The sequence below is a fragment of the Mobula hypostoma genome, chromosome 9 (genome assembly GCF_963921235.1).
Source record: "Mobula hypostoma chromosome 9, sMobHyp1.1, whole genome shotgun sequence".
Lineage (NCBI taxonomy): Eukaryota > Metazoa > Chordata > Chondrichthyes > Myliobatiformes > Myliobatidae > Mobula > Mobula hypostoma.
Window position 1 is genome coordinate 62,590,697 of NC_086105.1, and position 13,475 is coordinate 62,604,171.

General features: G+C 45.5%; 1 protein-coding gene across 3 annotated transcripts in view; it reads right to left on the minus strand.

Annotated features, from left to right (window-relative positions):
• Window positions 1–13,475, minus strand: part of glt8d2 (glycosyltransferase 8 domain containing 2) — a 69,293-nt gene that overhangs the window by 38,924 nt on the left and 16,894 nt on the right. Inside the window, exon 3 of one of the 3 annotated variants that reach the window (XM_063059721.1) lies at window positions 6,597–6,679. The exons of 1 other annotated variant lie outside the window; for it this stretch is intronic. The gene's annotated coding sequence lies outside the window, so the exon portion shown is untranslated. Of the gene's footprint in view, window positions 1–6,596; window positions 6,820–13,475 lie in introns of those variants that run through there. One more of the 3 variants, XM_063059720.1, reaches the window with a different exon arrangement.

Below are 13,475 nucleotides of genomic sequence, written 5' to 3' on the forward strand. Positions count from 1 at the left end.
TCGTCTACCTGCTGAACCGTGTCTACGCCCACCTGGACAAGCCAGCGAGCACTGTGAGGGTCATGTTTTTTGACTTCTCCAGTGCGTCCAACACCATCCGCCCTGCTCTGCTGGGGGAGAAGCTGACAGCGATGCAGGTGGATGCTTCCCTGGTATCAAGTATTCTTGATTACCTGACTGGCAGACCACAGTACGTGTGCTTGCAACACTGTGTGTCCGACAGAGTGATCAGCAGCACTGGGGCTCCACAGGGGACTGTCTAGTCTCCCTTTCTCTTTGCCATTTACACCTCGGACTTCAACTGCTGCACAGAGTCTTGTCATCTTCAGAAGTTTTCAGATGACTCTGCCATAGTTGGATGCATCAGCAAGGGAGATGAGGTTGAGTACAGGTCTACGGTGGGAAACTTTATCACATGGTGTGAGCAGAATTATCTGCAGCTTAATGTGAAAAAGACTAAGGAGCTGGTGGTAGACCTGAGGAGAGCTAAGGTACCGGTGACCCCTGTTTCCATCCAGGGGGTCAGTGTAGACATGGTGGAGGATTACAAATACCTGGGGATACGAATTGACAATAAACTGGACTGGTCTAAGAACACTGAGGCTGTCTGCAAGAAGGGTCAGAGCCATCTCTATTTCCTGAGGAGACTGCGGTCCTGTAACATCTGCCAGACGATGCTGAGGATGTTCTACGAGTCTGTGGTGGCCAGTGCTATCATGTTTGCTGTTGTGTGCTGGGGCAGCAGGCTGAAGGTAGCAGACACCAACAGAATCAACAAACTCATTCGTAAGGCCAGTGATGTTGTGGGGATGGAACTGGACTCTCTCACGGTGGTGTCTGAAAAGAGGATGCTGTCTAAGTTGCATGCCATCTTGGTCAATGTCTCCCATCCACTACATAATGTACTGGGTGGGCACAGGAGTACATTCAGCCAGAGACTCATTCCTCCGAGATGCAGCACAGAGCGTCATAGGAAGTCATTCCTGCCTGTGGCCATCAAACTTTACAACTCCTCCCTTGGAGGGTCAGACACCCTGAGCCGATAGGCTGGTCCTGGATTTATTTCATAATTTACTGGAAAAATTTACATATTACTATTTAACTATTTATGGTTCTATTACTATGTATTATTTATGGTGCAACTGTAACGAAAACCAATTTCTCCCGGGATCAATAAAGTATGACTATGACTATAGGAACAAGCAGCTGGTGCAAGTGGTGGATGCAGAGTCAATTTCAATTTTTAAGAGAAATTTGGATAGGTACATGGATAGGAGAGGTATTGAGGGCTATGTTCTGGATACAGGTCAATGGGACTAGACTGATTAATGGTTCAGCATGGACTAGATGGGCTGAAGGGCTTGTTTCTGTTCTGTAGTGTTCTATGTCTCTAAATGAGAGATAATTTGGCATGTCATCTAAAACTTTGACAAACTTCTATAGATGCACAGTGGAAAGTATCCTGACTGGTTGCATAGGGGTCTGGTATGGGAAATACCAATGCTCAAGAATGGAAAAGTCTAGAAAACATGCTAGATACAGCTCAGTCCATCACAGGAAAAACCCTCTCAACCATTGAGCACATTTACAAGGAGCACTGCCACAAGAAAGGAGCATCCATCATCAAGCCAGGCCATACACTCTTCTCGCTGCTGCCGTTGGGATGGAGGTACAGAAGTCTTGGGTCCCACACCACCAGGCTCAGGAACACCTATTACCCCTCAGCCATCAGGCTTCTGAGCCGGCATGGATAACTTCACTCACCTCAACTCTGAACTGACTCCACAATCTATGGAATCACCATCGAGGACTCTACAACTCAGGTTCTCAGTATTATTTATTTACTTACTTCATATGGTCTTACGGTCTATTATGATTATTATTATTTGTTTTCTTTTTACATTTGCACAGATTCTCTTCTTTTGCATATTGAAACTCTTTGTGTATAGTTTTCACTGATTATATTGCATTTATTTGTACTTCTGTGAATGCCTGCAAGAGAATTAATCTGAGGGTAGTACATAGTGACAAATACACTGATAATAAATTTACTTTGAGCTTTAATTCAATTTTCTCTGATTTGATCACTAGCCTTATATTCTCCATGACCAGAAAAACTTCTCTACAGAAGTTCAGAAGAGCTAAAGATAAAGAAATAATGAGATGCACTGAAATCATACTTTATGCATTCCTTTCAGGACAGTCCAAAGCACTTCACATCCAGTTACGTACTGTCTGGAGTGCAGCCTTTGTGCTGATGTAGGAAACACAACTGGCAACGATTGCACAGAAAATTTTCACAAATATCTGTGTAAGAAATAGCTGGATAGATAAAGGTAGCTTTATTTGTCACATGCACATTAAAACAGAGTGAAATGCGCTCTTTGCATCATTATCCAACACAGTCCTGTTCTGAGCTACCTGCAAGTGTCGCCTTGCTTCTGGCACCAACGTAGCGCACCCACAACTTACTAACCCTTACTAACCAGCATGTCTTTGAAACATGGGAGGAAACTGGAGCACCGAGAGGAACCCCATGCAGTCACAGGGAAACTCACTACAGACAGCAGTGGGAATTTAACCCCTATCACTGGCACTGTAAAGCATTACACTAACCGCTCTCCCCGCCCTCAATGATAGATAGATAAATCTGATATTGAATGAAGGACAAATATTATCTTCTGCACACTGTGGATTACAGCTCCATTCTTACTGTGCCATGGAATTTTTAACATCCACTTTGACGGAGGAGACTGGGCCTTGGTTTATTATCTCATCCGAGTACTTGCTGAATCAGCAGCAATTCATCTTCAGTGTGCAACTTGAGATGTGTTTTGCCTTGGCGTCCCACTGCAGGGAATTCAGAATCAGCTCATGTAAGAGGACCAAGACTGGGTAGCAAGTGTTGATTAATCTGACCTGCCAGAAAAGGAAGAACAAGGAATTTGTGGCACACCACCTCCAGCCACAACAGGATTACTGTTTCCCAATGTTGGTTCCATTTTTTTAGGAAAGGTGTCAAAGCTTTTCTAAAAGAGATTTCATACAATAATTCGAGAAGGACTTTAGCTGTGTGGATACATGTGTAAGTTATGCATAATTTATGTTAATTTAAGTTTGTTAACGTGTTTGTCCTCATCTTGTAATATGCTGTGCTGCTGTTGCAAAAAGCTGATTTTCATGGCATTTTTACCCTGCGTATGTATGTTCATGGCAACAATTGTCATGGTCCGGTCCGTGAAGTCCGTGTTCCGGTTCACGGTCTGGTCCATGGTTCCTCGTTCCGGGGTTTCTGGTTTTCCCCAGTTTCTGTTGTGAGCATATGTTTCTCGTTTTGGGGCTGAGACATAAATACCTCTGCAAATTAGAGATTCCCTGCTGGACTGTTCTGTTCCCCTCCTTGTCTTTACCCCCCTTACCTGACTTTCTGCCTGGATACCTCGCCTGACTCTGCCTGCTCACCTAGCCTGGATACCCCACCTGTATCACTGAAGTCTTACCGCCGGAGCAAGACTAGAGCCTGGTTAGGTCAAGATAAGGAACTGTCTTTCATTGTGTGGAATTGTCTCTCTGTGTCCACACCTTTGCTAGGTAGGTCTGGCCGATTGCTGCTACCTAGTGTTGGAATCTGTCTCTGTGTCCGTGCCTTCACTAGGTGGGTCCGGCCGTTTGCCGCCACCTTGTGTTGGGATCCGTCTCTTCATGTTCAGTGTTCTGTGTATGAATCCCGGCCCCACGTCCTGTTCCCAAGGAGGGGTCCCGGCTCTGTGTTATGTGTGTGAGTCCCGGCCCTACATCCTGTTCCCGAGGGGTCCTGGCTCTGTGTTCCGTGCTCCTGTCTCTTCTAGTCCAAGGCTCTGTGCTCCTGAAGGCCCTCGTCCAGTCTGTGCCCAACCCAGTCCTATCTGAGTCCTGTCCATGTGCTTTCACCTGTCCTTGTGTCTCGCCCTGCCCAGGAGTTCCTCACCCAAGCCATGTCCAGTCCTGTAGCCTCGTCTTGTCCTCACCTAGTTCTGGAGTCCGAGCCTGAGTCAAGTCCCAGGTTCTGGGTCCTTCCCCAGTCTCTGGCTCAGAGTCCATACCCAAGCTTCTGCATTTCAAGACCAAGACCCCAGCCTGCAGGCCTCAAGACCAAGACCCTAGCCTCCAAGCCTGCCTCCAAGCCCCAAGCCTCAAGACCAAGACCCCAAGCCTGCTTCCAAGCTCAAGCCTCAAGACCAAGACCCCAGGCCTGCCTCCAAGTTCAAGCCTCAAGACCAGGACCCCAGCCTGTCTCCAAGCTCAAGCCTCAAGACCAAGACCCCAGCCTCCAGTCCCACAGTCATGTCACGTCCTTGCCTGGTTCTAGCACCCAAGCCTGAGGCAAGACCCAGGTTTTGGACCCTTGTCCAGTCTCTGGCTCGGGGTCCAAGTCCTAATCTGCATTCTTGTCCCTGCTCCTTGTCTGTATCCTGTCATGTCCCTACTCTAGTCAAGTCCTGTTCCTTGTACTTCAGTGTCTGTGACTTGCATTTGGGTCCATTCCCAAAGTCCCCCATTGTGACAACAATAAACTTGAATTAGAGTTGGGTTTGCTCTCCATAGAACAGAGGAAGTTATTCAAAGTTCAAAGTAAATTTATTATCAAAAGTACATATATGTATGTCACCATATACAACCAAGAGATTCGATTTCTTGTGGGCACACTCAGTAAGTCCAAGAACCATAATAGAATCAAAGACCAACCACACCCAACAGGGTGGATGACTAACCAATGTGCAAAAAAAAACAAAAGAAAAAATAATAAATAAATAAGCAATAAATATCGAGAATATGAGATGAAAGGTCCTTGAAAGTGAGTCCTTAGCTATGATAGAGATCATTCTAGACAGAGTGGATGTGGAGAGGGAGTCCACATAGTGGGGGAGTCTCAGACCAGAGGGCACAGCCTCAGAATAAAGGAATGTCCATTTAGAACAGAGACGAGGAGGAATTTCTTTAGTCAGAGGGTGGTGAATCTGTGGAATTCATTGCCACAATGGAGGCCAGGTCTCTGGAAGAACTCAGTGGGTCAGACAGTATCTGTAGTGAGAAATGAACTGCCAGTGTTTTGGATTGAGAGGCTTTATCTGGACTGAAAGAAGGGAGAGCCAGTATAAAGAGATGAAGGGTTGAGGCACGAGTTGGTAAATGAAAGATGGATCCAAGATGAGGAGGAGTGATAGGCAGGGGTAGAGTCTGATAGAAACTATTCCCATTGGAGGGTTAGAGGGAATGCAAGTGAATGCCAGGTGGACCCCTTCCACGCTTAACTATCCTGAAGGTCGGCTTTATTTGTCACATGTACATCGAAATATACAGTGAAATTCATGGTTTTCATCAGTAACCAACGTCCGAGGATGTGCTGCACCAGCTGCAAACGTCACTGGGCTTCCAGAACCAACGCAAAATGCCCACAATTTACAAATCCTTACGAACCCCTGCACCTTTGGAATGTGGGAGGAAACCGAAGCACCAGGAGGAGACCCACGCGGTCACAGGGAGAATGTACAAACTCCCTACAGACAGCGGCGGGAATCGAACCTGAGTCCATGGCACTGTAAAGCCTTGCGCTAGCCACTGCGTTGCCGTGAGACCTGCAATTTATTCATCAGGTGCAACCTGAGTCACAAAGAGAAAAAGCTGAGAAACTGGTCCTTTGGTTGGCTGAGTCTACATACACCATCAACCACCCAGTTCCACTCAGACTCCAATAACTTCATCCGGTATTCTCCGAATTCTCCGATCACCTCTTCCCACCACCGTTCTCCCTGCCTCCCCCCACCATCAACATCTTCTGTTATGACATCAAAGTACCTTTTCTAAAACAAAATTGTTTAGACTTCCCATTATACTCGATATCGCACCGGGTATAAACAAGATTTATCGCCCCTTCAGAAGTATAGACTAGGAAGGACGAAACTCCCTATTCTATTTATGCTTCGGACTTCGCAATAAGTGTGACGACGAATTGACCTCAAGACCTCGGTATCTAGGGACACAGAAAACCACAGAGAAGGCTTCACAGATCAGGCTAGCGACTGAGTATCGCCCCTGTGAATCAGGCCCCAAACACAGCGTGAGCAACCAGAGGAAAGCATCTTGAAGTCCCACCTCGTCACAGGGACGAGATGATCACCTTTGAAAACACGGCAGGGTTTGGAGTGGTTTACGGCGGGGACAACTCATGGCTCAACTCACACAAAATACATCTGCAGCCTCTTGTTTCATGTGCGTTAACTTTTGTCTCACTGTGCACACATCGAGTTTCTAACCGTGAAAGAAGCGCGCATCCCTGCTGTCTGGTATTGGGTAAATTATTTTGGCTGCTTGTACTTCTGCTTGGGAGTAGATGGCCATTTCTATTGACCCGACAATGCTAATCTACTGTCTAGCTCGGCCGATGTAGGTTCTGTTCCCTCCCAAGGATTTATAGGAGTAAATGTCGTGCCTAGTTCGAACGAGAAAGCTCGGCTTCACAAGCGAAGGTTTCAATGTCTCTCCGGCGAGGGAAAGACTATTGGTCCGGTTGGAACCACACGAAAACCCTCCGCGGATTTATAAACGGATTCTCTTACCAAGTCACTGTAGGACTACGATCGAATACCTCGGTGGCAAGCTTTCCAAACAGTCTTTCTGGCCGTCTTTCTGAAGTGGTTCGCTTTAGGTGAACGAGACAAGCAGAAAGAATAAACTTTTTTAGGTCAGATTTGCTGATTCGCTTTCGCCTCCTTTCCACGCAGACAGAGAGGCAGATCCCTTCTAAATTAAGACCAGATGTCTGGAAAATTACCCAAGCAGATTCTGTTGTTCCAAATTCACTTTTCTTTCCCTCCCTCCCTTCACAAAATCAAAATTCCATCTGCGGATTCGGTCTAATGGCCAGCAGCGAGTTAATGGGATCTTGGCAAATGAACCCAGTTATCGCAACAAGTACCAACTTTTAGATTCCTCGTCACCATAGAATAGCAAATATTTAAAGAGATTTGTGGTCACATATATTAGATTCTGCTTTCAAAAGTTTCCGCTGGTTGATAACTTCTGGAATGCATAGTTACTGGACCATTTGCAGGGCTCTTTGAAAAATGACCTGAATATATATTAGGATCAACTTTATTGTCATAGGCATATCCACCCAGGGTATAAATGCCACAAAAAAATAATGTTTGCAGTGGCACATAGAACATTACTGAAACATAAATTTACATAAACTACATAGATTGAGAAAGAGAAAAAAAATCTTTGAAACCATTATCCTCTCATTTTTCCCAGTTCTGACTAAAGATCATGGACTCGAAAAGGTTTTTTTAAAAATAAACTTTATTCATCATAAAAATATTTCCAAGAATAAACATTTTCATTCTTTACATTCAAAGTCAGTGCTTTTGGTACTGTTCCTTTACATTCCTACTCATTAATAACACTGACGCCACTCTTGTGACCCCCTGGGATGATACACTACTACAGTAAATGAGGAGCTTTCTTTTATTCCAACTCGGCCCCTCCCTCTGCGGTACAAAAAGAACCCTACACTGCGGTCCCTCCTCTCTGAGCCCTTGCAGTGGCTGCACTAGGCTCCAGTGTGTCCCTCAGCATGTACTCCTGCAGTCTGGAATGTGTACTTGACTTGAAAAGTTGACTCCTTCTCCACACAAGCTAAATGTTGCAGTATTTTCTGCTTAGTTCATAGAACTTCCCAAAAGCACCTTGTTGCCACCCTGCACAGTAGTGGTGTGATTCTGACTAGGTATCCTACTTGACCCAAAACAGGAGTGTGTGGGCCATGGCAGTCAAAGCTCAATCTGGGCATGGCACCTGATGACGATGATGATCCTGCTTTTAGAGTTATTGAGTAATACTGCACAAATACAGGCCCTTCGGCCAAACCAGTTCATGCCATCCATGGGGTCCACCCAATTGGTCCCACTTTCCTCCCAATATTCCTCCAAGCTCCACCCTTTCATGTACCTCTCCAAGTGCTTCTTAAAGGATACTATTGTACCTGCCTCAACCACTTCCTCTGCAACTCAATTCATATATTCTCCACCCTCTGCACAAAAAGGTTGCCCGTCAAGTTCTTTTTAAACTTTTCTCAACTCACTCTAAGCTTATGCTACCTACTTATATACTGCCCGAGACTGTTACCATCCACCTTTTCCATGCCCAACTCCACCACGGACAGTCCCAAGCCTGACTTTGAAAGGAGGAGGGTTGGGCATCGACAGGTCAGATAACCTATTATTTCTTAACTCTACCACGGACAGTCCTAAGCCCGGCTGCAAAAGGAGGAAAGTTGGGCATGTGGCTGGCAATCCCATCATGTAAAAGCCCAGTGCTACAGAAACACCAACAGTAGCTCCAAAGACCTCATCTCTGGGAGAGGAAGGAAAAGATAGGGTACACCTGGGATAAGCTGAAAGATTGGCCCAGGACAGAGGACTCTGGCAAGCTGCCATCTGCGACCTGTGCCCCAATGATGAGCCAAGCTTATTCATGCCTCATAATTTTACATGGTTCTATGGCATTGAATAGATTGCTCCTCATTCTCCTATTGTCATAAGGTGGGCATTGATGGTGGACCCAAATGCAAGACACAGACACTGAAGTACTAGGAACCGGACTAGATGCAACAAGAAAGCAAGGGAAGTGGGGAAGAAATGACGCTGGACAAGACACAGGCCCTGGACGAGACTAGGATACAGGGCCTGGGCTAGGACTAGACTAGGAAAATGGGACCTGGACAAGGAACTAGGAACTTGGAACCTGGAACCTGGATGAGGACTCTGAGCCAGAGACTGGACAGCGACCCAGAACGTGGGTTTTGACTCGGGCTCCAGATCCAGCCAAGGACAAGACATGGCAAGGCAACAGGACAAGGAATCTCCAGCACTGGGGTGGGCAAGGTACTCCTGGGCTGGGCGAGGCACAAGGACAGGATGAGGCATATGGGCAGGACAAGAATACAAGGCAGAGCCTTGGTCAAGGGAGAGGCAGGGGCACAGAACACAGAGCCAGGACCCCTCCTTGGGAACAGGACATAGGGCCTGGACTCATACACAGAATGCTGAACACAACAAGACAGTTCCCAACACTAGGTAGCAGCAAACAGCCAGACCTACCTAGCAAAGGCTTGGACACAGAGACAGTTCCAGACAACAAAAGACAATCTCTATCTAGACACAGCAAGGCTCCAGTCTTGCTCCAGGAGTAGAACTTGACAGCAAGGATAGGCAAGGTTGCAGGGCAAGGCTTCAGGCAGACAGGGGGTTTTGACAGGAACAATCCAGCAGCCAAGCCCTGGTCTCCGGATGTATTTATGTGTCTGCCCAAACAAGAATCATGTGCCTCAATTAGAGCATCCAACAGAACAATGGAAAACTGGAAAACTTGGAATACAGATCGACGGACTGGACTGTGAACCGGAATGCGGACTTCACGGACCGGACCATGATACCTATAGTAAAAGGAATAAAGACCTAGTCTGACCCCTTCCCATTGTCCTGACAACATCCCTGTTAAAGGTGATTTAGGTGTTGTTTGAGGGACAAGTGTAGAGAAGGATCATTGAGAATGGAATTAGGAAGTCCATGCATTAGAAGGGAACAGTAGCCCTGTATTAGTGACAAAAGATGCACACCATCTCACAAACTACACATCCAACCTTTCAGTAAGACACTTCCTGTCTCACTTGTGGAAAAGACTGCATGTCCCACATTGGTTTTATTAACCATACCAGGAACCACAGAACTAGAATGGAAGCAAATCATCCATAATCCTGATAGACTGTCTAAAAAGAAATGTAGGCCAATGTATCAGGATAGCTCTTCTCATTTATGAAATTGTACCATATCCAACTGGGAGAGACATTGGGGCTTTGGTTTAAGACTTATCTGAAAGATGATACTCCAAATGCACAGCCCTCTTTAGTACAACACCTCTTCAGTACCACACGGGATTGTCAGCTTAAGTTTTATAAAGTCACATCGTGGACTTCAACACACAAGATCTTGTCTCAGAGATTAGTGTAACCCACTGGATTTATGGCCTAGACGTCATAACCAGCACCATAGCCTCCAACCTGATGGCATGAACATTGATTTCTCTAACTTCCGGTTAATTCTCCCTTCCCTGTCTTCTCTCTTTTTACATTCCCCATTCTGGTTTCCTTCTTTCCCTTGTCTGTCCATCACCTCTCTCTGATAACCCACCTCTCTCCCTTTCTCCCATGCTCCACCCTCCTCTATCAGATTCCATCTTCTTCAGCCCTTTACCTCTTCTGCCTATCACCCCATAACAAAAATTATTTTAAAATTTGTTCCGTGCTCTTTTCTGATTCATCAAGGTGCATTTAACCACAAGAAATCACTTAATTAGACTTACCTAAAACATGCAATACAGAAAGGAAAACAAATGGGTAATGAAGCAGCAGTACAGAAAAGAAACATACTTATCATCCACTAAATGAGTTAAGTCTGCAGAGTGCCAACAACCTTTCATGCAGCCCTTCCTCTTTCTCTTTTTCTCCCTTGCTCAAAGGAGTTGTCCCTTTCTATACCCTTCAAACCCCCTTACACTAGTACTTCCTCATGAAATTTCTATGCATTTGGTACCTAGATCTGCACAATGACCTCAACCTCCCCAAACACATTTATCACCATTATCCTCTATTATGGCTGTAGACCTGTACTCCCTTAACTTTCTCAAAACATTGCTGTGAACTGGTTCCCTGGTACTTTCTCAAAACGATCCTAATCCAAGCTAATATCATTTTGTCTTAAAGACTTACATACTATATTGTATTGACTGTACCAAGGAAGAATTACATTTAACTATTTCCTTACAAACTCCCAGCTTCTTACTTTCTATCACTTCTCCAACCCACCAACCTACCCACCTTCTCCCTCACATGGTCTCACCTATCACCTTCCTGTCATGGTCTGGTCCGTGAAGTCTGAATTCTGGTTCACAGTCCGGTCCGTCGATTCCTTATTCCGGGTTTTCCTGTTTTCCCTTGTTCCATTGGGTGCCTTAATTGAGGCACCTGATTCTCATTTTGGGCTGGCACATAAATACCTCTCAAACCAAGGATGGCTGGGTTGGACTGTTCTCTTCCCTCTCCAGCATTTGTTTGCAGCCCTGTCAAGTTCAACTGCTGGAGTGAGACTGGAGCCTTGCCATGCTAAGAGAAGGAACTATCTATTGTTGAGTTTGGAACTAACTCTTTGTGTCCCTTTGTTTAGTGTTTGTGTCAAAGAATCCTAGCCCTAGGTCCTGTTCCCAAGGAGGGGTCCTGACTCTTATAAAGCCCTGGCCCTAGGTCCTGTTTTCAAGGAGGGATCCTGGCTCTGTGTTCCTGTGTTCCAGGTACTGTGTTCCAGTCCTGTCCAAGGCAAGGTTTTGTGTTCTTGTCCAGTCCAGGAGTCCCTTGGCAGTTTACCTTAGCAGTCATCCTGGGCCCTAGAAAGGGTCCCAGCCCTGGAGCCTTGTCCTTGTCCAAGGTGCAATGTTCCAGCCCTGTCCAAATCTGAGCTTTGTGTCCTTATCTAGTTCTGGTGCTGGAGATTCCTTGTCCTGTGCTGGGGTACCTTGCCCTGTCCTTACCAAGATCCTAGTCCTGAGTCCTAACCTAGACCTGGGTTCTGGTTCTGAGTCAAGACCCAGGTTCCAAGTTCCAACCAAGACCCAGGTTCTGGGTCCTTGTCCAGGCTCTGGTTCTAGAGTTCTGTGTTCCTAGTCCAGGCTCCTTGTTCCTAGTTCCCTGTCTGGGTCCCATGTTTCTAGTCCAAGTCCTAGCCCAGGCCCTGAATCCTAGTCTTGTCAATGTCCAGTATTGTTTCTTCCTTACTCACCTTGCTATCTCTATAAACCTTGTCCTGTTCCTAGTACTTCTGTCTTGCATTTGGGTCCACCTCCATCAACACCCCCCCCCCACCGTAACACTTCCGACTTGTACTCCTTCCTATCCCCCACCTTTTTATTCTGACTTCTGCTCCTTTGCTTTCCAGTCCTGATGAAGGGTCTCGGCCCAAAGAATGAACTGTTTATTCTCTTCCATTTATTCTCCTCCAGCAGTCTGTGTTACCATAGTGTCCTGGCTTGTTTCTTCTGGAATTGCAAGGTGAATTCTTGGAAGAACATGAAGAGTCAGAAATCCAATCTACCACAGACCACGTTCAGATCACAAGCATGAAACGAAGCTTCCAGTTACCCAGTTTAAGCCTCCATTTCAACACACTCTGGCCTTGATTCCGTTATCAGTGAAAAACTATCGCCACAGATTCTGCTTGACTTGTTATCCAGCATTTCGATTTTATATCAGATCTCCAGCATTTGCAGTTTTTGATTTACCACCTGGGTCAAACTTGGTCTTAGAAGACTTGCTGGAGGTGAGAGTAGGAAAAGACTGATGACTATATTCACCAGCCTACCTTACACATTTGCTGAAGCTGTAGATATACTCTGTATGGCAGGTGTGACACCGAACTGGTTGGTGACACGGGACAGCTCCCTGCATTTCTTTGGAGTATTGCTACGGGGTCTTTGGTAAGAGCAGAGAGGGCCTCAGTTCATAGGCTGGATGGAGATGCAGACTTCTGCTGTTAGATATCTTCTACCTTAGTAGATCTGGAAAATTACAAATTTTTTGGCTGTTTTTTAAATGGCTTTTCAACAATCCCTTTAACTGAATCTGGCAAAACGTGTAGTCCATCTGTTTGTAGTTGAAAATTACAGTCAGGTTTAATAACAGGTATAGGAGTCAATCTGTATACCTAAGCAGTCACCTATCTGTTGGTCGCAAGGTGGCTGCTCACAAATTCACAGGCCTGATGGGCCATGGATGCTATTGTTAATGCCACAAATCTTCCTCCAAATCCTTCACGAACTCTTAAGAATTACCTACCAATTTTTTAGGCAGAAAACACAAGAAGTTGATAGTAGTCAAATGACCTCAGAGTGAGTGAGTGAGTGAGTGTGTGTGTGTGTGTGTATGTATATGTGTATATATATATATATATCAATCACTATTTTGGTATTGGTTTATAGTTGCCACATGTACTGAGATACAGTGAAAAGCTTGTCCTGCAAACCCTTCATACAGATCAGATCATTACACAGTGCAACGAGCTAGAATAAGGTGCAACAAAAACTATGCAGAATAAAGTGCAAACCTACCAAAAATGTGGTGCAGGTAAATGATGAAGTGTGTGATCATAACAAAATAGATTGTGAGACCGAGAGTCCATCTTATCATACAAGAAGTCTGTTCAAGTGTCTGATAACAGTGGGATAAAAGCTGTCCTTGGGCTTGGTAGTACGTGTTTTCAGCTTTTGTATCTTTTGTCTGATGGGAGAGGGGAGAAGAGAGAATGTCTGGGGTGGGTGGGATTTTTGATTGTGTTACTGCTTTACTGAGACAGTGAAAAGTATAGACAGAGTCCTAAAGAGGAGGCTGTTTT